The sequence below is a fragment of the Entelurus aequoreus genome, linkage group LG10 (genome assembly GCF_033978785.1).
Source record: "Entelurus aequoreus isolate RoL-2023_Sb linkage group LG10, RoL_Eaeq_v1.1, whole genome shotgun sequence".
NCBI classification, from domain to species: Eukaryota; Metazoa; Chordata; class Actinopteri; order Syngnathiformes; family Syngnathidae; genus Entelurus; species Entelurus aequoreus.
The window spans coordinates 35973413-35998523 of NC_084740.1; the positions used below are offsets into that span (position 1 = coordinate 35973413).

The following is a 25111-nucleotide window of genomic DNA, read 5'->3' on the forward strand; positions in this document are numbered from 1 at the left end:
TTTTTTTTATTTTATAAATGTCTAATGATAATGTCAATGAGGGATTTTTAATCACTGCTATGTTAAAATTGTAACTGATATTGATACTGTTGTTGATAATATTCATTTTTGTTTCACTACTTTTGGTTTGTTCTGTGTCGTGTTTGTGTCTCCTCTCAATTGCTCTGTTTTTTGCAGTTCTGAGTGTTGCTGGGTCAGGTTTGGTTTTGGAATTGGATTGCATTGTTATAGTATTGCTGTGTATTGTTTTGTTGGATTGATTAATTTAAAAAAATAAAAATAAAAATTAAAATTAAAAAAAATTAATTAAAAAAATAGATTTTTTAAAAATGAGAATCGATTCTGAATCGCACAACGTGAGAATCGCGATTCGAATTTGAATCGATTTTTTCCCACACCCCTAATATATATATATATATATATACATACATTAGATATATATAGCGCACTTTCCGCGTGCGCGATGATGTCACGTTATCGATGAGAAAATGCCTTTTTAGACAATATGATTTGCCTGAGCGGCTAGGAGACACCGTGAGTAGCAAGCGGTACAAAGTGGACAAGAAAGGACAGAAAAAATATATATATTATTATTATTATTTTTTTTAATACTTGGGACTTCACGCGGGCCTGATTTTGGACGCTGGTGGGCCGGATTCGGCCCGCGGGCCGTAGTTTGGGGACCCCTGCTGTAGACTATTCAATGTCATTGGTGTTTGAAAATGTGTCTCAATTTGTGTTGTTTTTCAAATGTATTGTTCTTTTTCTTACTTACAGCACTCAATGACATAGAACAGCACGGATTGATTCACACCGTATTTGTGGTTGTAAACTGCATAATGTAAACACACACACCCACAAAATGTCAATTTCACTCATTTATTAGCAAAACTGTTCCACATTAACATAAGGATAATAAATTAAAGGAAAATATTTTGTTTGTTTCACAACACCTCAGTCACCTTTCATTAAGCACATCTAGTCTTATAACTGTGGCTATGATAACAAATTAACAAAAAGACAAAAGTTAACCGTTTTTGCTGTCACTGAGGTAGCCAGACAAGTTAAGTAAACAACGAAAATAATAGAGCAAGAAATGCATAGAACCATGTTGTGTAGAAACTACAAAATCATTCATATTAACTCAGCTTTAAGTATTGAAAAACGTTACAAATTATACATTACAAACATTACAGTAGATCTTGATGCTTTTTTCCCAACATAAAAAACAAGGGGCATTTTTAAAATTGTTTACCTTTAAGAAACCTATCAATAAGATAGGCTACTGAAAATATATTTAATCAGCTGGACCTAAGCCTACTGTTCAAATATTTAGGCTACAAACTTCTGTTTTTAATGCATTTCTCTCTCTTTAGTTTTTTTATGGTTTTAATTCCATCTAAATGTTACCAATGAAAATAAAATCAGACGACTAAACATGAAAATATAAATGTCAACTTATTTTCTATAATTTAGTCATTCACAACCTTGCAACTGTAGGCTAGCCATGGCACTCAGTGTTTACCTTAGGCATAGTATGCGCCAACGTCAGCTGAACTTACACTACCGTTCAAAAGTTTGGGGTGTAACCCAAACAATTTTGTGGAATAGCCTTCATTTCTAAGAACAAGAATACTGTCGAGTTTCAGATGAAAGTTCTCTTTTTCTGGCCATTTTGAGCGTTTAATTGACCCCACAAATGTGATGCTCCAGAAACTCAATCTGCTCAAAGGAAGGTCAGTTTTGTAGCTTCTGTAACGAGCTAAACTGTTTTCAGATGTGTGAACATGATTGCACAAGGGTTTTCTAATCATCAATTAGCCTTCTGAGCCAATGAGCAAACACATTGTACCATTAGAACACTGGAGTGATAGTTGCTGGAAATGGGCCTCTATACACCTATGTAGATATTGCCCCAAAAACCAGACATTTGCAGCTAGAATAGTCATTTACCACGTTAGCAATGTATAGAGTGTATTTCTTTGAAGTTAAGACTAGTTTAAAGTTATCTTCATTGAAAAGTACAGTGCTTTTCCTTCAAAAATAAGGACATTTCAATGTGACCCCAAACTTTTGAACGGTAGTGTATATTTTTAGTTGAGAAAAGTTCTTAACATTATAATTGATCATTGACAAACGCTCGCTTTTTTCCTTTCTTAGCTGGTAATAACTGTCCGTAATTAACATGTCATCTAGCGCTGATCTCACTGTTAGAAAAGGTTAGAAAACAAAACTTTAGCTAATATTAGTTAACTTGTAATCGCTGTGGCTTACCTTTCATATGACTCGAGAGAGCCGACTCTCCCATTGCGAAAAGCTGGATTTCCTTTTTGCATACTTTGCAGCAGGCTACAAGTGGATTTGGTCCACGTTTTATCCAAAGTTTGTATTTGTCATTTTCCATCCAATGTTCATTAAAACGTCAACCTCCCGGCATGATAGACCGATGCACCACTGTCTTCTTGGGGGCGACATAGAGGTGTGACAACAACCTAATGTAAGGGCTCGTGCAAAGCCAACAGATCAAGCGTGTAGCTTTCATTTTTAAGGAAACTTATTTGATTTTTTTTCATTTTATAATTAGCCTATTGAGTCAGACTGCCGAGAAATAAGATGAACATTTCCAAGCATTTCCAAGCACTTCACCCAAAATTCAAGCATTTTTCAAACCTTGAAAACACAACATTAATATCCAAGCATTTTCAAGGTTTTTAAGCACACGTACGAACCAAGATTTTAGGTCCTCATTTTTTCATCATTTGGGCTATTCAATTAGTTCATAAAAAACTTTTTTAAGACTCACATTTTTACAGCAGATTCTAAAAAAAAATTCCAGCTGTCATAAAAATAATCTCTTGCAGAAGGTCCTTAAAAACAGCACGGGGCTCCTGTAACTGATAAAATGAATAGACCAAAATCAAATGTGTTCTGTGGAGCAGGGGTTCTTAACCTTTTTAACCTCAGGGCCCAACTTTTCAACTACAGAGGGGCACCGGGCCCACTCAAATGTTAACAATGAATTAGCAATTACTTTTAAGTTACTCTTAATTTGAATGAAATTCAATAATCATATCTAACCTACTTACGGTTTACAACCGTGGTAAATGATATTAAACCATGTGTTAATCACAAAGATTATGGCTTAGGTCAGGTCAAAGAGATATACTGCATAAGATCCATCCATCCATTTTCTACTGCTTGTCCCTTTCGGGGTCGCAAGTCGCCCACCTCATCGCAGCGCAAACACAGATAGACAGACAACGTTCACACTCACATTCACACACTAGGGACCATTTTAGTGTTGCCAATCAACCTATCCCCAGGTGCATGTCTTTGGAGGTGGGAGGAAGCCGGAGTACCCGGAGGGAACCCACGCAGTCACGGGGAGAACATGCAAACAGCACACAGAAAGATCGAACCCAGAACCTTTGTATTGTGAGGCACATGCACTAACCCCTGCCCACTGCATAAGATGGGACTCCTAAATAACTGATGAGAAATACATTTACATACAATCATGCTTTGCTAAAATAAACTACATTGATAATGAATAGGTTTCTTAACTAAACTGTCAAGAAAAAATTTAAGTGCAAAACAAAATACAGCTTCACTTTCGTCATAATTTTTGCGCTTAAAGGGGAATTGCACTTTTTTGGAATTTTGCCTATCGTTCACAATCCAAATAAGTAAAGACACATTTTTTGGGGGGTATTTTTTGCATTCTAATTTGTAAAAATTGGCTCGTCCTTGGTGGCTAGCAATGCAGCTAATAGGAACAATACATTCTGCCTCTAAATACATTTGAAAATGCATCCAAAAATAGCCAACAATACTTCATTTCCTTTCTGTAAACTTGTATAATAACCAGGCTGTAGCGAACAGAGGAACTGTTTATCTAGCATAGTAACATATTGTCTTTGGACGACATGCTACAGCATTAATAGTAAGCTAGCTACGGCAAGAGATAAGCTATCTTTGGCGTCAGCGGCTGAATCACTTTTGAGTTTGTAATGCACAACACTGCGATGGAACACCAATCTGTACTGACTGAAAAAACATGATCATATCTCAGTGTCTGTAAGTATTAACCCACATTTCATGTTTTGTTTGTACACAGCTAGCTCGACAGTGTATGTAGTTGTAATAAGAGGCACGGTGTGCTGCATGTATCATGATCAATAATATAGTGACTTACTCGTATGTTCCAGCTGGCCGGGAATGTTTTTTTTCAAGTTGACTTTGGGTAAGCACGCCATATGTGTTTGGCTTCATGTTCCACATTTATACCAGCCAGTCTCGCTGACCTCACTGTGTCGGCTTCCGTCTGCTCCAACGTTTCACCCTCTGTTTGTGCATGCTTCTACACGCAATAGTTCATCTGCTGCATTTTCAGCTTCAAAAAAGATAAGGTTGTGAATCCTCATTTGGTTTAATAATATTTTTTGAAAAAGCTGCCCTGAATTCAGGAATTCAGGCCGCCACAATCACAAAAACAATGCAAAATCTTGGAGGAACTGAAGGAGGAGTAATACAAACATATAAAAAATATATCATTTCTGAAATATTGGAATTATTATATCGTAAAATCAAATTTACATGCAGAAAATGCTATTCTTCCAGTGTTGGTAGTTCAAAATAATCTCTGAAATTATGTTAAACATGCAATCAGATCAATGTGAAAGACAATTTGCGTCATAAAAATGTTTTTTTTTACAGATAAGTTTATCCTGCATGTATACATTTTGTTTCCTGGGGATAGAGGGCATATTTAGTAGAATGGCTCATACTTTCTAATAGTGAAGATAAAACATAAGAAAGGATCAAATGTGCCCTAGCATTAGATGGTCAGATTCCTTCATAGAAAGGGACTTCCAGAAAACTGTTTGTGAAACCTTAGCCGCGACTTTGAAGCCAGACGAAAGTCTGCGGTCCGCTAAGAGCTTTTTGCTAAATTTATCTGCAGCCTTCTTTTTTTAAACAATCCTTCATTTGAAAACCTTGTAGGACGACCAGGAACACACGCGGCAAACCTGAAGTAAACTCAAACATCAAATGATGACAAACGAGGAAGAAAGACGACACGTTCAACATTTAATGGAAGCTCGACACAGAGTGTGAGTGGATGTCAGCAAGAACAACGTCTACGTCACGTCTCCGAGATAAGATAAAGGCATGAAAATGTTGACTATTCTACCGGAAGTCAGCCGGTCTGCGTCTTTGTCCGTGTGTCCCACACTGGATCCTTTAAAAACGGAAGATACTTCCACTCATTGACTTGATTCCTCAAAGTTGTAGAAGAGAGTTGGTTTGTAGTACACACAGAGAGCAATCAGATGTTTGGTTTGAGACAAGAGCTGAGAACTGAGCTGCGGAGATGTAGACATGGAAGATGTAGAGTAGATGTTGTCCTCAGAGGACAAGTGATGAGGTGCACTTAGGATCTGCTGCGGTTCAATAATGATGGTGATTAAGAACAGCTGATGAGGGTCGACACCCATGCCACCGGTTCCATGACGCGTCTTCTTTGCACTTTTGTGACGCCGTAAAGTGTTGATATGATGCCATTAGCTTAGGAATATTCAACTACATTTTTGGCGGCCCACGTTTCCAGAAAGCTCAGGACCAGACGTCTCCCTTCACTATTAGTCTTAATTGTATATACCAAAGAACCAGCGTCCTCTACAGCAATTTTTCCTTGCCCATTGTTAGGCTGCGAGCGCCCCAAGAGGTCCACCAAAAAATATCTGTTTCTCAGTTTGGGTCCGTATGGGTCGCAGCTAGGGGTGTGACGGTACGTGTATTTGTATTGAACCGTTTCGGTACAGGGGTTCCGGTTCGGTTCACAGGTGTACCGAACGAGTTTCCACACGGACATATTAAGTAGCGTAACGCACGCTGTGTAAACAATGCACACCGAGGCACAACACACGGCATGCTAGCAGCTTACGGGCTACGATAGATTGACCATACGTCCTCTTTTCACCGGACATGTCCTCTTTTGAGGAGCTGTCAGGGCGGAGTTTCTTAAATGCCTCAAATGTCCGGCATTTTGAGTTAGGGTTGCGTGTATTTTTAATGTACGTTCAGGGTTAAGAAGGGGTTAAAAACAAAACAAATTGGTGAGGGAGGGGCAGCGACAGAGAGAGCGAGAGAGTTATGATAAACGCGCATACGTCGCCAGGCTCTGCTTTTTATCCATAGATTTATCAGATTTAATTTTTTATTATCTATAGCAGGGGTGACAAAAGTGTGCCCCGGAGGCCATTTGCGGCCCACAGCTAATGTTTTAAAGGCCCACGGCACATTCTAAAAATACTATTAAAATAAACAAAAACATAACAAAAGTGAAATAAAAAAGCTTAAAGGTTAAATGTAATTTAGAAAAAGTTGCAATGTTGACTAATAAAACAAAGCTGTTTTTTTTCTTTCAAACTGTCATTGCTCAAAACATAATATTGAATGAAAATCAATGTTATTATGAATTATTGACCTACCCAAGGTTCCGATTACTTCACATCAAATATTCCACTAAGAAAAATATTTTTGGTGGAAGATGTTGCCCATTTAGTAAATAAATAACCCAAAAATTTATATTTTGTTGTTTTCTTACTGTACCAAAAATGAACCGAACCCTAGTTACACAATGTTGTTCCTGCTTCGCCTACACAGGAAACATACAGTGGGGTAAGTCAGCGTGTTGGGGTGCCGGTCAGAGACAAATTTATTGGCAAAAATGAGGCTGATTGTCCAAAATGTGGGCATTGGACAAAGTTGCGAAGCCGCACAAATTTCTCTGGTATTGTTCAATTTGCAAATTGCAACATTGCAAATTCTTGGAGGCACTGCTTATCCCAACTATACTTTGTTTTGTTTAATAAAGAAAATTACAGATTTAGCTTGTTTTTAGAGAGGGCTCTTACCCAGTCCTGTTACCTTAACCCCCTCAGCAAGTCTCATGGTCCACATACAGACCCAGATCTTTATTCATCATATGATATTCCAACAAGTGTGTTTTTGTTAAGAGAAAGTCCTCATGAGAAGGGATGACAGAAAGAAGAAGACAACGGCTGTTGAGGACAAAGATGAGCAGAAGACGGTCGAGTGATTTTCATAACCAGAAATGAGGAAAGCAGGAATTCTGGGAGGTGGAACTGAGGATCCATTGTTGATTGTTTGCAGCATCAGGAAACATTTGTGCAGCTGGCTGAAGATTCCTAGACGACTTGCTTTAACTGTCAATCACGTGTGCGCAGCACCGGAGCTCTAACTTGTAAAAGAAAGTCATCTTCCGTACGTTCTTCCCAAAGACTCTTTGGCAGGAAGTTATCCGTCTAGTGGATGTCATTTCATTAATGCGACTCTCCCGACTACGGCGTCCTCTACGCTCCCTTTCAACAACCATGTTGCTCCCTGGCATAATCAACACGATCAGAACACAATGACGCTGCACACAAGCACACACCATCTTCTTCCACCCACACACGGGTAGCTGCTGCCTCAGCAAATACCACATAGATACTATAGATAGTAGAGGAAGCCAAAGTTGGGTGTGTACAAACTAGTAGTACTATTAGGGTTAGAGTGAAGATTTTTGGCGTACACTTGGTGCTAGGATTTTGGTTTAGGTCTCAGTTTATGGTTAGGGTTAAGATTTAGGATCGTGTTTGGATTATGGATGTGCGGACCGATAAGGCCACCGATAAGTATCCAATGATTTCCTTGAAAAAGTACGTTATCGCCATTGCCAGTTAATGCCTTTCAAAGCTGATCACAAACGCTGATCTCCTCTGGCTGATGTATTTATTTCATGTGCCCCAGTTGACAAGGTAGCAGCTAATGATGTATCTCCATACACAGTGTGGAGACGCTCCTTTAAGTTAACAATAATCACCTTCAATATGGCAAATAAACTGTATTTCTTAGTGTCTTAAGTAGGGCTGGGCCGATAAAACGATATCAATATATATCGCGGTAGACGTAAATGCGTTCGATAAAATATTTGATGTATTCAAATTTTTTGTAGGGCTGCAACTAGCAACTAATTTGATAATCGATTAATCTGTCGATTATTACTTCGATGAATCGATTAATAATCGGATAAAAGAGACAAACTACATTTCTATCCTTTCCAGTATTTTATTGGGGGAAAAAACAGCATACTGGCACCATACTTATTTTGATTATTGTTTCTCAGCTGTTTTGTAAATGTTGCAGTTTATAAATAAAGGTTTATTAAAAAAAAAAATTTTTTTAATTAAAATAATTAGCCTCTGCGCATGCGCATTGCATAGATCCAACGAATCAATGACCAAAATAATCGGCAACTATTTTTATAATCGATTTTAATCGATTAGTTGTTGCAGCCCTAATTTTTTGTAAGAAACAATAAATTATGAAGCAAGATTGGTTGCATGAAGTCACTCAGCTAAACAGGAAGTGTCACTGAGCAATGGGAGTGACACTCTATCAGTCAATCAGGTAACAGTATCAACTATAAAGGTTGGTTGTGCCGTCTTTCTGTCTCGCTGTTGATTTTCTGCATGGAGTGAGAAGATAAACTGTGATATCTTGATATATCAACTCAAAAGCAGAAACGTGTCTTTAGATTTGTTGGTTTTAATGCAGGGCAGCACGGTGGAACAGGGGTTAGTACATCTGCCTCACAATACGAAGGTCCTGGGTTCGATCCTGCGCTCTGGATCTTTCTGTGTGGAGTTTGCATGTTCTCCCCGTGACTGCATGGGTTCCCTCCGGGTACTCCGGCTTCCTCCCACCTCCAAAGACATTGCACCTGGGGATAGGTTGATTGGCAACACTAAAATTGGCCCTAGTGTGTGAATGTGAGCGTGAATGTTGTCTGTCTATCTGTGATGGCCCTGCGATTAGGTGGCGACTTGTCCAGGGTGTACCCCGCCTTCCGCCCGATTGTAACTGAGATAGGCTCCAGCACCCCCCGCGACCCCGAAAGGGATCAGCGGTAGAAAATGGATGGATGGAATGGATGGATGGGTTTTAATGCATCCTAACACTTCCAATGAGTCGTTTTAATGAGCAGCTTCTCAAACTACTCTGCGTAGTGTAAATAGCTTATACACTACTGCCATCTAGTGTCTCGAAAGTGCAACAACCTTCAAATTTACTGCAACTATTTTACCACCTGGCTACCAGACACCTTCTCCACTGATAAACAGCACCCTTGGTAAGTTGGAAATTGTATTACTGTATTTATTGGCAGGCTTAAAAGGGTCATAAAAAATCAATATCGATCAATATAAAAAAAACATATATCATGATAATGTTGTCAATCATATCTCCCAGCCGTAATCCTAAATATCTTCTGGAAGTATTAGGACGAGGCTAATCTTGCTGCACAACAAAGAGCGAGCCAGCAATAGGCATGCTAATAGCTAAGCTAACGGCTAAGCTAGCAGCTAAATCGTAAACACCAATAAATGTGTTTAGTAAAGTTTAAGAAGTGTGGATGGAAACACATTACAGCAGAAAGTAAGCAGGCATTAACAGGAACTTAACAAGTAGATCAATAAGAGTTAGAGAAAGGATAATATAACAACTGTTGGTGTGTCATTATTGACGCAGTCAGTACACGACACGTAGGAAGGTAGATCAATCCATAAATTGGTGGTATCAACGCAAATTTTACGGCCCTCTTTGTTGTATGAGACCAAGTTGTATTACAGTAGGTTATATGAGTAATATATAGTTCATAAAGACTCCAAGAAAAGGTCTTACATGACAAAATTTGATAAGTTAACTTATAGTAATACTTGTTGTTTTAAGGAACAAGGAAGTACTGTAAATATTGTGCTGATATTGTTAAAATGTCAATAGCACTCACCATGAATACAAAAATGTCTAATGAAGACATGCGATTGGCATTGTGTTGGTATCAGCCGATCTGACTCATGGATGATCGGTATCGGAATCAGCAGCATAAATCCTTAATTGGAACAATCATAGTTTGGATTAAAGGCCTACTGAAACCCACTACTACCGACCACGCAGTCTGATAGTTTATATATCAATGATGAAATCTTAACATTATAACACATGCCAATACGGCCGGGTTAACTTATAAAGTGACATTTTAAATTTGCTGCTAAACTTCCGGTTCGAAACGCCTCTGAGGATGACGTATGCGCGTGACGTAGCCCGGGGAACAGAGGTATGCCTTCCCCATTGAATACAATACAAAAAAGCTCTGTTTTCATTTCATAATTCCACAGTATTCTGGACATCCGTGTTCGTGAATCTGTTGCAATTATGTTCATTGCATTATGGAGAAAGAAGCTGAGCAAGCAAAGAAGAAAGTTGTCGGTGCGAAACGGACGTATTTTTCGAACGAAGTCAGCAACAACAGTACACAGCCGGCGCGTCTTTGTTTACATTCCCGAAAGACGCAGTCAAGATGGAAGAACTCGGATAACAGAGACTCTAACCAGGAGGACTTTTGACTTCGATACACAGACGCCTGTAGAGAACTGGGACAACACAGACTCTTACCAGGATTACTTTGATTTGGATGACAAAGACGCAGACGTGCTACCGTGAGTATGCAGCTTTGGCTTCTAAACATTTGATCGCTTGACCGTATGTGCGCAACTTTTTTTTTGCGTATGTACGTAACTTTTTTAAAATATATAAGCTTTATGAACCTTGGGTTAGGTGAACGGTCTTCTGGGCTGAGTGATTGTGTGTGTTGATCAGGTGTTTGAATTGTATTGGCGTGTTCTATGGAGCTAGGAGCTAGCATAGGAGCTAGGAGTTAGCATAACAAAGACGTAGGTGTTTTTATGCAGGATTAATTTGTGTCATATTAAATATAAGCCTGGTTGTGTTGTGGCTAATAGAGTAAATATATGTCTTGTGTTTATTTACTGTTTTAGTCATTCCCAGCTGAATACCAGGTACCGTGAGTATGCAGCCTTGGCTGCTAAACATTTGATAGCTTGACCGTATGTGCGCGTCACGTACGTAACTTTTTAAAAATATATAAGCTTTATGAACATTGGGTTAGGTGAACTGTCTTTTGGGCTGAGTGATTGTGTGTGTTGATCAGGTGTTTGAATTGTATTGGCGCGTTCTATGGAGCTAGGAGCTAGCAGAGGAGCTAGGAGCTAGCATAACAAACACGTAGGTGTTTTTATGCAGGATTAATTTGTGGCATATTAAATATAAGCCTGGTTGTGTTGTGGCTAATAAGAGTATATATATGTCTTGTGTTTATTTACTGTTGTAGTCATTCCCAGCTGAATATCAGGTCACCCCCGGTCACCTCCTGTTCTCAATTTATTCACAATATACTCCATAAGTAATCACAATAAAAATAAATAAATAATAATAATTGGTGAAGTAAGTTACATTTCATATGATGAGATAAGTAAGATTATTTTGAGAGTGAAAGAATGGATGTATTAAATAAATTCAGTATTCTTCTTCTTTGTACTTTGTAAACACTAAGTTTGAAGAGTTTCTTGAAGTGGGTCATATTAGTACATTGTTTGATTGCTTTGCTTAATCCATTCCATAATTTAATTCCACATACTGATATACTGAAGGTCTTAATAATAATAATAATAATAATACCTGGGATTTATATAGCGCTTTTCTAAGTACCCAAAGTCGCTTTACATGTAGAACCCATCATTCATTCACACCTGGTGGTGGTAAGTTACTTTCATAGCCACAGCTGCCCTGGGGTAGACTGACGGAAGCGTGGCTGCAATTTGCGCCAACGGCCCCTCCGACCACCACCTATCATTCATCATTCAATTCACCGGTGTGAGTGGCACCGGGGGCAAGGGTGAAGTGTCCTGCCCAAGGACACAAACGCAGCGATTTTTGGATGAACCTGCAACCCTCAGGTTTCTGGCACGGTTGCTCTACCCACTACGCCATGCCGCCCCAAGTGTTGTACGTGCGTACAAATGTTTTAAATTACATTTCTCTCTAAGATTATATTTCTCCTCTTTTTTTGAGAATAATTGTTGTATAGTCTTGGTTATAATTTGCTTTGTGTATAATTTTAGCTGTTTGCAAATTCACAATGTCATGGAGTTTCAGTATCTTTGATTCAATAAATAAAGGATTTGTATGTTCTCTATATCCAACATTATGTATTATTCTAACTGATCTTTTTTGTAACACCGTTAAGGAATGAAGTGTACTTTTGTAATTATTTCCCCATATTTCTGCACAGTAGCTCAGATATGGTAACACTAGTGAGCAGTAGAGAATATGAAGTGATTTTTGGTCTAGAACATGTTTTGCTTTATTCATTATTGACGTGTTTCTTGCTACTTTATGTTGTATATTTTGTACGTGAGATTTCCAGTTCAATTTATCATCAATCATTATACCTAAGTATAGCATAGTATTAGGTTTCAGGTTGGCTGTGGATTAGTGGTTAGGGTTCGGTAGGGATTAGGTTTAGGGTTGCGTTTGAATGAAGATTACAGTTGGGTGTGTACTTCGGGGTTAGTGAAAGATTTAGGGTTGGATTTGGATTCAAGGGTTACATTTATAAATAATAAATGATAAATGGGTTATACTTGTATAGCGCTTTTCTACCTTCAAGGTACTCAAAGCGCTTTGACAGTATTTCCAGACACATTCACACACTGATGGAGGGAGCTGCCATCAGAGGCAAAGGTTGAAGTGTCTTGCCCAAGGACACAACGGACGTGACTAGGAAGGTAGAAGGTGGGAATTGAACCCCAGTAACCAGCAACACTCCAATTGCTGGCACAGCCACTCTACCAACTTCGCCACGCCGTCCATTTAGGGTTTGAATAAATATTTATTATGTCATAGTCAGTTCCATATTGTACATGTAGCACATAATATACACACATATAGCTAGAGAACAATCTAGTGCTCAATAACAATAGTACTATTGTTTCACACAAAAAATGGTTAATCCCACCTCCTTTAACTAATAACATCCAGTTTCCTCTTAACTGCATTAGATCACTGGATTTACATAACTCGATTTACTCAGATTAATGTGTTTACAATGCCTCAACATATCCTAAAGTACATTCATAGTCCCATGCAAAACAAGCCTGGTCCTCACTATACCAAACCAAAAATACTAGATTCGTACAATTTATTAAAGCGCTAAAAGTTTGAACAGTGTTCAAGCTCGTCACTCAGGCTGTTCCATATTTTCACCCCACTAACTGAGACACAAAAACTTTTCTTTGAGGTAAGTGCCAAAACGTATTCATATTTTGGTTGTACCCCACTTCTTAGTTTTTTCCCTTAATCTAGGGTTGGCTGTGGATCTGGGGTTGGATTGGGTGGGGATTAGTTTTAGGGTTGGGTTGGATTTAGGGGGTAAGGATAGGTTTAGTCTTGTGTTTGGGTTAATGGTTTAGTAACGGGTTTGGGTTGAATTAGGGTTCTACTTTTGTATCCTTGACATTTGACTTGAACTATTTTGGGAACATCCTAGCACCATTTTGGATTGGGAAAAGGTACAAATGGCAAACCTGAGTCCAATAATTCCAATTTTGTGATACATTAGTGTAGACTGGACATAAATGAAGTGTTACGATTCATCTATTTGCGACTGAGTGGGAACTCCACAGATCATCTCTTGCCAGTTAAGTGTTTTGTTTAACTGTCTACCATGTTATTGTTGTTTCATACATGTCATTGCCACAGTGATGAAACAACAACAACAACCGTACATAAACAAGTAGAGAATAAAGAAAGGTGAGGAAAAAAATGTTTGTACTCACAGTTTGTTGCTCGCCCTCACACAAACAAAGAGTTTAAATCCCAGCAGAGGCAGAAAAGTCAGAGTTGTTTTGTGCTCGCAGGAATGAAGAGGCTGGGATCTGCTTGACGAACATCCACAGCGACGGCAAGCTGAGGCACACTGAGACCGGGGGAGGGGTACGGCGGGGGTGAGGATGGAGGGAGAAGGCGGGATATATAAACAGCTGCTCCACGCTTCCTGTTTCAGTGCTCTCAAAGCGTGTGCACCCTCCATCTTCTTCTCCTCTTTGCAAGAAGAAGCCTTCACGTCGCATCGTGTCCTTTATCGGAAAGACAAGCACACTCGTGAGGTGGGATGTAAACCGAGGCGAGCTCCTCCGTCAAGCGGGAGGTCAACTTGTGTCTTCCCTGTCGTAAACAACACTTCGTCAAAGTTTGAGGCAAACGTCTTTAATCCAAACGATGTGTAGGAAAGAATGTTGCCGCTTCGAGTTCAGGGAGTTCCGTTGTCCTGAAATGGTCGCACGCTTGTCACATGATGCGCTGCTCCGCCCTCGTGCACTTTGGTGTTTGTCACTTCTGCACCAACTTGGCGCTCAAACAAAATGTTCAAAAGCAACGTCTTGGGAGACGTCTTTGTTTTTTGGGCAAAGACGGAGAGAGTGATGGTAACCCTAGAAGTGGACATAAAACATACATTGACATAGGGCAGGGTCTGGCTGCTCAGCAATACAACACATTCATCATCAATTATTGACAAACACGAATTGTGGATATCAGACGTTAAAGTTTTTCATACAATGTATTATACAGCTATGCTTCTTAAACATAAGTGGGCTGCCAGCGCCCCCTAGAGGGCAGGCAAAAATATCTAATTCTCAGCTGTGGTTCGTACGGTACTGAGTTGTAATACACTTTTCCGCCACATGTGGCAGTAATGACAGTTTCAAACAAAGACAAGAAGTCTGATTGATTGATTGATTGAAACTTTTATTAGTAGATTGCACAGTACAGTACATATTCCGTACAATTGGCCACTAAATGGTAACACCCGAATAAGTTTTTTAACTTGTTTAAGTCAGGGTCTACGTTAATCAATTCATGGTACAAATATATACTATCATCATAATACAGTCATCACACAAGTTAATCATCAGAGTATATACATTGAATTATTTACCTTATTTACAATCCAGGGGTGGGGTGAGGAGGGTTTGGTTGATATCAGCACTTCAGTCATCAACAATTGCATCATCAGAGAAATGGACATTGAAACAGTGTAGGTAGGATATGTACAGCGAGCAGAGAACATAGTGAGTTCAGATAGCATAAAAACAAGTACCGTATTTTTCGGAGTATAAGTCGCACGGAGTATAAGTCGCACCGGCCGAAAATGCATAATAAAGAAGGAAAAAAACATATACAAGTCAAATTTTTTGGGGACCTTTATTTGATAAAACCCAACACCAAGAATAGACATTTGAAAGGCAATTTAAAATAAATAAAGAATAGTGAACAACAGGCTGAATAAGTGTACGTTATATGAAGCATAAATAACCAACTGAGAACGTGCCTGGTATGTTAACGTAACATATTATGGTAAGAGTCATTCAAATAACTATAACATATAGAACATGCTATACGTTTACCAAACAATCTGTCACTCCTAATCGCTAAATCCCATGAAATCTTATACGTCTAGTCCAGGGGTCGGCAACCTTTACCACTCAAAGAGCCATTTTGGCAAGTTTCACAAATTAAAGAAAGTAATGGGAGCCACAAAAAATGTTTTTAAATAAAAAATTTTAAATTTAAAATGAAAAACACCGCATACAAAGCTTAAATGCTTTGTGCTATGTTAACCAGGGGTCTCCGACACACGCACCGGCACGCACTTTAATGTGGAAATTTGATGTTAGTGCAGCCCGCGAGTTTTGAATGGCGCTTGATAGCGTTATACTTGCCAACCCTCTCATTTTTCCCGGGAGACTCCCGAATATCAGAGCGTGATGACACTGCATTTGGCGCCCTCTACAGTCTGCCCTAACAGTGTACCTGCTCGACCACATGTAGAATGCAATTTCAGCTTGCTCACGTAAGTGACAGCAAGGCGTACTACCTCAGCAGCCACACATCTTACACTGACAGTACCAATACCCAGAATCCCATGCAGCCCTAACTCTTCCGCTCAACCAACGCACGGAGAGGGGGGGGTTGATGTGTGGGGGGATTTGGTGGTAGCGGGGGTGTATAATGTAGACCGGAAGAGTTAGGGCTGCATGGGATTCTGGGTAATGGTTGTGTTGTGTTACGGTGGGATGTTCTCCAGAAATGTGTTTTTCATTCTTTTTTGGTGTGGGTTCACAGTGTGGCGCATATTTGTAACGTAACAATGTTAAAGTTGTTTGATACGGCTACCGTCAGTGTAAGCTGTGTGGCTGATGAGTAAGTATGCTTTGCTGTCTCCTGTGTGTGCAAGTAATAACAACATGCAACATGTGGCTGGACTGGCACGCTGTATGTAAATGCTATAGAGGACAATTACTGCAGTGCAATTAGGGCACGCCCTTTATTTAGTAATTAGACTGTAAATAGGATTATTTTTTCCCTGGGAGTAATCTATGAGAGACACTGACATCCATAAGTCTCCTGGGAAAATCGGGGGTGTCGGCATGTATGTAGCTGAGCCACATCAGAGTGGTCAAGGAGCTGCATGCGGCTCCGGAGCCGCGGGTTGCCGACCCCTGGTCTAGTCTCTAACGTGAATGAGCTAAATAATGTTATTTGATATTTTACGGTAACATGTTAATCATTTCACACATAAGTCGCACCCCCAGCCAAACTATGAAAAAAACTGCGACTTATAGTCCGAAAAATACGGTATATACATTAGAAATACATTTGATTATTTACATTTGGTTATTTACAATCCGGGGAGGTGGGATGTGGAGGGGGGAGGGTGTTAGTCAAGGGTTGAAGTTGCCTGGAGGTGTTGTTTTAGTGCGGTTTTGAAGGAGGATAGAGATGCACTTTCTTTTACACCTGTTGGGAGTGCATTCCATATTGATGTGGCATAGAAAGAGAATGAGTTAGGCCTTTGTTAGATCGGAATCTGGGTTTAACGTGGTCTGAAGCTAAAGTCATAGAGAAGTTTCTTAAGATCAAAAATTATGATTTAAGTGGTGAAGCTGTATTTTCATTTGCACTTTCATTTATTTGACAGTTTAGTTAAACATATGTATGAGTAATTTAGTTCATTTTAGCACCGCATAATTGTATGTATATTTATTTTCCTCTCTTATCCAGTATATTTTGTAAGAAGGGTTCTGAAAAAAAGTAATTATAGGTACTCGTTGCTCCACCAAAAAAGTAATTGAATTACTAACAGAATTACTCTTTAATAAATGTAATTAATTACTTGGGAAAGTAATTTATACGTTACTTTAAAAAAAAAATTCAAATATCTGGCATATGCATGTGAGAGATGTTTAATATAAGAGCACAGTGTGCGGTGTCTGCGCTTTTTAAAAGGCGGGGCCTGTTGCCTAGTGACGTGTGACGTCATCATGGGTTTCTACGGAGCTTGTGTTTGTTAGCTTTAGCCATTAGGAGCGCACTTTGTCGGCTTTAACGCCAGCTCTTTTGAATCTTTTCACCGGATTGTGTTACCTCGGCGTAATTAGGAGATTAAATGTGCTTCGATAGCAATCATATATTCTTGTCAATAAACAGTGTATTGTTTGGATGGCAAGTTTGTCACTTCAATCATTGATTTGTTGCCTCTTCCTATTTGATATCAAGTTCATTTTACTGCTTGTAGCTTTCACGGGTAAAAACATATTTATGTTTAATGAAATTAAACAATGGATGTCCGCTAACTTTTTGCAACTCAACGCTAAGAAAACGGAAATGTTGATTATCGGTCCTGCTAGACACCAACATCTATTTAATAATACCACCTTAACATTTGACAACCAAACAATTACACAAGGCGACTCGGTAAAGAATCTGGGTATTATCTTCGACCCAACTCTCTCGTTTGAGTCACACATTAAGAGTGTTACTAAAACGGCCTTCTTTCATCTCCGTAATATCGCTAAAATTCGTTCCATTTTGTCCACTAGCGACGCTGAGATCATTATTCATGCGTTCGTTACGTCTCGTCTCGATTACTGTAACGTATTATTTTCGGGTCTCCCTATGTCTAGCATTAAAAGATTACAGTTGATACAAAATGCGGCTACAAGGCTTTTGACAAAAACAAGAAAGTTTGATCATATTACGCCTATACTGGCTCACCTGCACTGGCTTCCTGTGCACTTAAGATGCGACTTTAAGGTTTTACTACTTACGTATAAAATACTACACGGTTTAGCTCCAGCCTATCTCGCCGATTGTATTGTACCGTATGTCCCGGCAAGAAATCTGCGTTCAAAGAACTCCGGCTTATTAGTGATTCCCAGAGCCAAAAAAAAGTCTGCGGGCTATAGAGCGTTTTCTATTCGGGCTCCAGTACTCTGGAATGCCCTCCCGGTAACAGTTAGAGATGCTACCTCAGTAGAAGCATTTAAGTCCCATCTTAAAACTAATTTGTATAATCTAGCCTTTAAATAGACCCCCCTTTTTTTATTAGACCAGTTGATCTGCCGTTTCTTTTCTTCTCTCCTCTTCTCCCCTGTCCCTTGCGAGGGGGAGTTGCATAGGTCCGGTGGCCATGGATGAAGTGCTGGCTGTCCAGAGTCGGGACCCCGGGTGGACCACTAGCCTGTGCATCGGTTGGGGACATCTCTGCGCTGCTGACCCGTCTCCGCTCGGGATGGTTTCCTGTTGGCCCCGTTGTGGACTGGACTCCCGCTGATGTGTTGGATCCACTGTGGACTGGACTTTCACAATATTATGTCAGACCCACTCGACATCCATTGCTTTCGGTCTCCCCTAGAGGGGGGGGTTACCCACATATGCGGTCCTCTCCAAGGTTTCTCATAGTCATTCACCGACGTCCCACTGGGGTGAGTTTTTCCTTGCCCGTATGTGGGCTCTGTACCGAGGATGTCGTTGTGGCTTGTACAGTTCTTTGAGACACTTGTGATTTAGGGCTATATAAATAAACATTGATTGATTGAAACATTGATTTCCTGCATTGAACGTGCTGCATTTATGACGCCGTCTTGTTGACATAAAACCACATCAAAAGTAGCATGCCACATTACATCAAGCTATCGCTAACGGCGTTGTAACCGACCGTAAAGTAATTAATTAGATTACTCGTTACTAGTAAAAGTAATGGCGCTAGATTACGAACACTAATCTAATCAGCCTGACCTAAGCCTAAGGTTTATGTGTTGATAAAATAATAATCTTTGTGGTTAACACATGGTTTCATATTATTTGACAAGGATGTAAACTGCAAGTATGTTAGATATATTTAATGATTAAAAACAAGAGTAAGATTACTAATTCAGTGTTAATATCTGAGTGGGCAATGGGCCCCTCTGTAGTAATAAAAGTTGGGCCCGAGGTCAAAAAGGTTAAGGACCTCTGTTATCAATCAATCAATGTTTATTTATATAGCCCTAAATAACAAGTGTCTCAAAGGGCTGCACAAGCCACAGTATGAGGCCCCAGGCTGGTTTTATAATGGCCCTTGATTCATTGTACAAATACAATTTTAAAAATAGGAAGACAGGGTTGAACTGGTACACCAAATGTGTGCATGAAAATGTACGTAAATTAATGAATGAGAGGCCACTTCATATGAAACGTATTCCAAGCTGCTTCCTGCTCCGTCACTGATAAGAATACTGTTGCAGTTAGCTAATTCAGTATTACTTTGTGGGTTATTTAGCCTTTTTACATGTTTTACTAGCTCGATATGAGACCCAAGAAAGCAACGGAAAAGCAATGAGTGTGGTTGGGGAAAATCCAGGAATAGAACCACCATCCACAGCATTGTACGGCGCTACTTTCTCCCTCCTGCCGCACGACAAGAAGATTAACGACAAGCTAAAGTTGATTTGATGTTTTATTCCTAATCATTGTAGCAACCTGGCTGCTCAAGTTAAGTGTTGTGATTTCAAACTGAGTGCACCACAGGGCTAGTGACAGTGTGTGTGTGTGTGTGTGTGTGTGTGTGTGTGTGTGTGTGTGTGTGTGTGTGTGTGTGTGTGTGTGTGTGTGTGTGTGTGTGTGTGTGTGTCGACAGGGTGGCTGCATTGGAGGACTACAGTTCAGCTAGTTGCTGTTTTAGCTTGTTGTGTGAATGCTGCTAATGTTAGCACGCAAACTTTTTATGCTGGCACTTTAGCTAATTTTGTACTTTTTAAACCTATTAATCATAGATTTTGTTACTTGGTGCCATCTTCGAAGTATGCTTGCTATTCCCTTGTTTACCATGCTAATGTTTTATGCTAGCATTTTCGCTAATTTCGTACTTGAACCTTATATTCATGAATTCCGTTATTTGGCGCCATCGTAAAAGTAACCTAGCTTTTCACCTGTGAGCATGGTAATGTTAGCATTATAACGTTTCATGCTAGCACTTTAGCTAATTTTGTACTTTTTAAACCTATTAATCATATATTTTGTTACTTGGTGCCATCTTAGAAGTATGCTTGCTGTTCCCTTGTTTACCATGCCAATGTTTTATGCTAGCATTTTCGCTAATTTCGTACTTGAACCTTATATTCATGAATTCCGTTATTTGGCGCCATCGTAAAAGTAACCTAGCTTTTCACCTGTGAGCATGGTAATATTAGCATTATAACGTTTCATGCTAGCACTTTAGCTAATTTTGTACTTTTTAAACCTATTAATCATAGATTTTGTTACTTGGTGCCATCTTAGAAGTATGCTTGCTGTTCCCTTGTTTACCATGCTAATGTTTTATGCTATCATTTTCGCAAATTTCGTACTTTAACCTTATATTCATGAATTCCGTTATTTGGCGCCATCATAAAAGTATCTTAGCTTTTCACCCGTGTGCATGGTAATGTTAGCATTATAACGTTTCATGCCAGCATTTTAGCTCATTTTGTACATTTTAACTAAATAATGATGGATTTCGTTACTTGGTGCCATCTTAGAAGTACAGTAGTTGTTCCCCTGTTATCATGCGAATATTATCATGCTAAAACATTTTTGCTAGCATTTAAACTAACTTTGTACTTTTTTTTGCAAATATATTTTATTGAATTTTACAGTTAAAATCACATTTAACAGTCATACTTTGCTCACGCAAAGCCTTCATACAGGCACCACATCCACTCATACACACTCACATGCACACTTGAGGAGAGAGGTGCACTTGAACTTTAACAACTCAAGGTTTACAGTATAGACATTATTAGAAAAAATACCCAGATATTGTATATATATCCATCCATCCCGCTCTGGCTCAGGATCAGCAGGCTATCCAGACCATAGCAAGATGGATGCATAATCCTCGGCATCAAGGATCCTCAGGAAGTGATCACAGGATCACCTGCCGAGGACCTCTCCACCGTTCACACTTAAAAAAGAAAAAGGAAGTCACAGGGCTTGATCAGATGCAAAACAATACAAAATAAAAAGTCACAAAAAAAATAAAAAAGCAAGTAAACCGTGACAAAACCATATCAAAAGTGACAAAAAAATAAACAATAGTAGTGTAGGATCAATACAAAAAATAATAATAATAAAAAAGGAATACAACTACAAAAAAGATGGCAGTTTTTTTTTTCTTTAAATGTCTATAAGTTATGATTCAATATGTGTCAGTAAAGGGTTCCCATTTATTCATATTTGTAGAGTTTATAAATCTTATTTTTTCAAGAGTCATTACATTCACAAGTTCATTTAACCAGTTCCTGAAGTTGGGTGCAGATGGGCTTTTCCACTCTTCGAGAATTGAGTCTTTTGGCCAAGATCGTCCCGAGAACCAACACAGCTGTAATATATTTTGGAAGTTTTTGTGTTTCTGAAGACCACCCAAACAAGATTATATCCCTGTCAGGGACAAGTTTTCTCTGATATACCCTCGAGTAAAAAAAGAAAATGCTGGACCAAAATGATTGAATATTTGGACATTCCCAAAACGAATGAGACAGTGATCCTTCAGCAGATTTACATTTATCACAAAGTGGAGATGTATCAGGACAACATTTGTGTAATAAGACTTTGGAGTAATAAAAACGATGAATCACTTTAAACTGCACGAGCCTATGTCTGCTGTTAATTGAGCAATTGTGAATTTGAGAGTGTCTGTTCCCATTGCTGTTTGGGTATTGTTGTTCTTAGTTCCTGTTCCCATGCTCTTTTAACACCGTCTGCTGATGTCATGGGCATAATGAAGCAGCTGGCAAATTTGGCGATAAGCTTTTTACTTGCGGGTGATACGTTTAGTAATTCTAAGAGAGGGTGTTTTTCATTTACCAGCTGAGACTTTGAAATGTCTTCTTTAACAAATGTTCTTGCCTGCAAATAGCAAAACCAACTGAATTGGGACAAATTGAATTTGATTCGCAATTGCTCAAATGACGCAAGACTGTCCTCGACATAAATGTCTTTTATGCATTTAATTCCATTTGAGTACCAGTTTAAAAATGTTCTGTCTGTTACCGATGGAATAAATGCATGATTGTGACACATTGGTGAATACATAGTTACATTGGAAATATTCAATTGTTTTTTAAAGGCCTACTGAAATGAATTTTTTTTATTTAAACGGGGATAGCAGATCCATTCTATGTGTCATACTTGATCATTTTGCGATATTGCCATATTTTTGCTGAAAGGATTTAGTATAGAACAACGTCGATAAAGTTCGCAACTTTTGGTCTCTGATAAAAAAAAACCTTGCCCCTACCGGAAGTAGCGTGACGTTGTCAGTTGTTCACTCCCTCATATTTTCCTATTGTTTTCAACGCAGCTAGAGCTATTCGGACCATTACCCCATTAATTTGAGCGAGGATGAAAGATTCGTGGACGAGGAACGTTAGGGTGACGGACTAGAATGCAGTGAAATACTTTTTTTTTTTTCGCTCTGACCATAACTTAGGTACAAGCTGGCTCATTGGATTCCACACTCTCTCCTTTTTCTATTGTGGATCACGGATTTGTATTTTAAACCACCTCGGATACTATATCCTCTTGAAAATGAGAGTCGAGAACGCGAAATGGACATTCAGTGCCTTTTATTTCCACGACAATACATCGACAAAGCTCATGCTAATTAGCATGAGCTAACGTGATAGCATCTGTCTCAAATGCAGGTAGAAACAAAATAAATAAATCCCTGACTGGAAGGATAGACAGAAGATCAACAATACTAATAAACCATGTACATGTAACTACACAGTTAATAGATCTCAGCCTGGCAAAGCTTAACAATGCTGTTGCTAACGACGCTAAGGCTGACTTAGCAACTTAGCAACCGGACCTCACAGAGTTATGATAAAAACATTAGCGCTCCACCTACGCCAGCCAGCCCTCATCTGCCCAGCTCATCAACACCCGTGCTCACCTGCGTTCCAGCGATCGACGGACTTCACCCGATCATCCGTGCGGTGGCCGGTTAGCATCGGCTAGCGCGTCTGCTATCCAAGTGAGTAATCCTTGTTGTGTTGCTACAGCCAGCCGCTATACACCGTGACCGATCCCACCTACAACATTCTTCTTTGCAGCCTCCATTGTTCATTAAACAAATTGCAAAAGATTCACCAACACAGATGTCCAGAATACTGTGGAATTATGAAATGAAAACAGAGCTTTTTTGTATTGTATTCAATGGGGAAGGCATACCTCTGTTCCCTGGGCTACGTCACGCGCATACGTCATCCTCCGAAGGCTTTTTCAACCGGAAGTGTGGCGGGAAATTTAAAATTGCACTTTATAAGTTAACCCGGCCGTATTGGCATGTGTTGCAATGTTAAGATTTCATCATTGATATATAAACTATCAGACTGCATGGTCGGTAGTAGTGGGTTTCAGTAGGCCTTTAATTGAGAAATAATTTTGATAGAATTTCTTACTACTACACTATGGCTTGTTGATTTAATAGAAGAGACTGGTTTAGTAAAAAGTAGAGACAGCAATGATGACTAATGACTGCAGTTCCAATTTCAGCCACAAGGGAGCAGAATTAAGTAATTCATTCTTTGGGAACCCCATCTTCCAATAGGTCAATGGTTCAGATTTGATGCCCAATAATAATTTTTGAACATTGGAAGACTAACTTTGTACTTTTTAATCAAATATACATGGATTTCGTGACTTGCGCCATCTTCGAAGTATGCTAAATGTTCCCCCGTTTACATGTTAATTTTGTATACTAGCATTTTAGCTAATGTTATACATTTAGAGCTAATAATCATGGATTCTATAACTTTGCACACTCTTTAAAATATGCTAAAACTTCTAGCTGTACCAACATTTAGCATTTCAAGATGTATACTACATTTCTGTACAGCTTCTGCTCTTCACCTTTCAAACCACTTTTAACTATTTTAACCTTCAAACCATTCCTTCCCTTCACTAGCATTTCAGTTCAGCATCATTTTGTCAACATTCAAACCATTTTCTACATTCGAGCTATTCTTACATTCATTCTACATTCCATCAGCATTTCAGTTCAGCTTCAGCATTGGAGCATTCACACGCAATTTCTACAGAAATTGCTTCGTCTAGTTCAGTGGTTATTAACCTGGGTTCGATCGAACCCTAGGGGTTCGGTGAGTCGGGCTCAGGGGTTCGGTGGAGGTCAAAACACACCCGACTCATCGTGTAAATAAAAACTTCTCCCTATCGGCGTATTACGGATACGGCAACAGCAGAAGTCAGACTGATTTGCAGGTGTGTCATTTGTTGTGAGTTTATGCACTGTGTTGGTTTTGTTGTTTGAACAAGGTGATGTTCATGCACGGTTCATTTTGTGCACCAGTAAAAAACAACATGGTAACACTTTAGTATGGGGAACATATTCACCATTAATTAGTTGCTTATTAACATGCAAATTAGTAAGATATTGGCTCTTAACTAGTCGTTATTAAGTACTTATCAATGCCTTATTCGGTATGGCCTTATTATAACCCTAACCCTCTAACCCTGGCCCTAACCCTCTAACCCAAACCCTAACCCTAACAAAATAACTCTAAATTAAGTCTTTGTTACTTCGAATATGTTCCCCTAGTGTCCAAAAAACTCTAAATTAAGTCTTTGTTCCAATACTAAAGTGTTACCAAAAACATATAATAACTTTGTCTTGAATTTGAAAAAAAAGGAGGGCTCGGTGAATGCGCATATGAAACTGGTGGGGTTTGGTACGTCCAACAAGGTTAAGAACCACTGATCTAGTTATTAAAAAGATAGTTAATTTATCACCCCCTTGTTATGT

The 25111-nt window shown here is 39.2% G+C and overlaps 1 protein-coding gene across 5 annotated transcripts in view; it reads right to left on the reverse strand.

Annotated features, from left to right (window-relative positions):
* gpr4 (G protein-coupled receptor 4) overlaps positions 1-25111 on the reverse strand; it is a 67919-nt gene that overhangs the window by 34514 nt on the left and 8294 nt on the right. For 3 of the 5 annotated variants that reach the window (XM_062060648.1, XM_062060644.1, XM_062060645.1), the window contains exon 2: positions 13764-14417. The exons of the other annotated variants lie outside the window; for them this stretch is intronic. The gene's annotated coding sequence lies outside the window, so the exon portion shown is untranslated. The remainder of the gene's footprint in view (positions 1-13763; positions 14418-25111) is intronic. 5 annotated transcript variants of the gene reach the window in all.